Here is a 2,601-nt window from a genome sequence, read left to right on the forward strand (position 1 = left end):
AGACTGCCACAGAACCTTGATGCATTTTAAAGAAGTGTTTGACCACATTCTAGGGTACACATGTGATTCATGCAGGATGCAAACAAGGTCTGTTATGATCTATTTGAGCTGCACACTGCAATGGAAGATGGATAGTGGTTGACACCCTGACTTTTAGAGAGGCTTGTCCACCATTACTGATCATCAAAGACTCTTTGATAAACAAATGCAGCTAGGAAAGGCACCATATTTGCACACCGTAGTAACAAAGAAACATTACAAATAACATGCCGGTAGTTAAATTAATGCTTTGCAAAATTTAAACAGATACAGTACTTGTCATCTTTGGGATTCTAATAGTTTGTACCCAAAAGCAGAGCAAGCAAATAGGGAGTAACTGGTTGAAGAGGCAGAGGAAATAACACAGTCCAAAATGCTAAAAACAATTACCTATTAATACGTTGCATTAATTTACAGCACTTTGCCTCAGTGCTCAAAGGACTTTACATAGAGTGCTTCAGCATTAATATGGAGGGCACTACTATTAGCCCACCAGTTGTAATCTAGGGATCTGAAAGATATTGGGCTGCCTCAGGACATCTAGTAAATTTAGGTAAGTTAAACTTTTAACTGGGCACATCTCAATTCCAACTGCTCAGAGCAATCCTAACCCCTGATCCGCTGCCTGGAGAGGGTCAGGATATTTGTGTGTAGATACATAATCTACACCCGACCCCTGCTCAACAGCACAAACCAGCAAAGGTTTGCTAGTGGTGTATTATCCACTTCTCCATTACCCACTTAAGATTGCACTCTTCATCAGAGAGCGACAGCTCAGTTGATAGAGCATCAGACTCTTAATCTCAGAGTCATGGGTTCAAGCCCCACATTGGGCAAAAAGATTCCTGCATTTCAGGAAGTTGGATGAGATGACCATTATGGTCTCTTCCAACACTATGATTCTATGGTTCCTTTTAGAAACATGAACTAAATTAAGGAAACAGAAAATATAGTGTATGATTTGGAGTTCATATTTTATTTCATGGCGTTTCGTATTTAGAAGAAGAAAACCAATAGAAATAGTAATATTTTTCTTAGTTTATACTGTAATTGGCTTTTGCAGTTTTTATTGTTTTTTTAAAAAACAAATAGATTTGTAAGACTACCTTGGTTTCAATAAATACAGTCACTGACACAACTCAGGATTACCAGGGAGTGAGTAGAGACAAATTTCGGACCTAAATCTGGTCTCCATTTTAAAACCACAGAAAACTTCTCAAAGTAAAATAATCTTCTGGAGACTTCCATTTTCTCCAATAACTTTGTACAGGTTCTTCTTAGATATTTAAATGTTACACAAATGAGGGGAAAGACCTGAATTGAAACCTTCTGTAATAGCTCATCAGTCAGTACTTTTATGCCATAGTGTGTTTTCTTTTCAAGAAAAGCCCCTGCATCAGAGCTTTATAGCTGTTGTGACTCAGTGCAACACCCATTAACATTGCAACATTACTTAGGCAGATTTAAACTGATGGGTGAGCTAGCCCAACATACAAAAACTCTTACTCAATAAGACGTAGCTGCTACTTTTGCAAGCTTACATGTTAGCAGAATTAGTCCAGGGTACTATATACTTAATTTGCTCTTAGATTTTGCTTTATACATTGGTATAAGAATTATCTGGTGTAAAGATACAAACAGAGAGGCCTGTATTTCTGTTTTTACTTTTTCTCAAAGCTTAAAAGTCAACCACAAAACCCATGATTTCTCCCCCATTTTCTTTTTATATTATTATTGCCAGGGAAAAAATACCAAGAATGTAGTATTTGATACAGCCCATTCATCCATCTTCTTTCTGTTCCATTAGTTTTTACTTCTTTTGCTTTATGTCTTTTGTATGGGGGCTACAATCTACCTAAGGTTAATCAGTCATCCATGTCCCACTGAAGCAAATGCAAGAAGGTAGTCATGTGTAAATTAAATCCCAATTATTTCAATGACACTTCATCACGATTGTAAACTGGTTGAGAGCTCTGGTGTCCAAAGTAGGGCCTGTTTATTAATAACACACACATGTAAGCCAGTGAGTGTTAAGTGTGAAGAAGTGACTTCAGAAGTCTGTGCATTAGAAACCCAACCCCTGAAAATACCCTGAACCTAAAAGCTATATTATTGGTAAGTTAAGGCCTTGGAATGCTTTGCAACATTTTGCATATCTTCTCTGGATTCTGCAGATCTAGAGAAATATGTCTATATGGCATAAAAGGCTAGAAGACTAATATGAATAAAAACCTATTTAAAATAGACTATATACCAATTTCACCAAAGTAACAGGATCTTCAGCATTTAAGATCCTTAGTGCACCAGAAGAATCAAACCCATTATTCTATTGTTGCAGCAACTTCATGTTATTCTCTGATCAATGGCACTGACATGAGCATAATAAAGCACAAAATAAAAGCCTAAAATAGCAACTTGATGAGAATAAAAGCCTTTCATTATAGGTCAATTAATTTCTAGCAAAGAAACAACATCTGCTTTTTAAAAATCAGTTTTTAAATGCATATCTTTAAATCCACCTGATTAAAAAGAAGACTAAGATGTGTAACATAAAACAGCAGC

This window comes from Lacerta agilis, chromosome 7 (assembly GCF_009819535.1).
Source record: "Lacerta agilis isolate rLacAgi1 chromosome 7, rLacAgi1.pri, whole genome shotgun sequence".
Lineage (NCBI taxonomy): Eukaryota > Metazoa > Chordata > Lepidosauria > Squamata > Lacertidae > Lacerta > Lacerta agilis.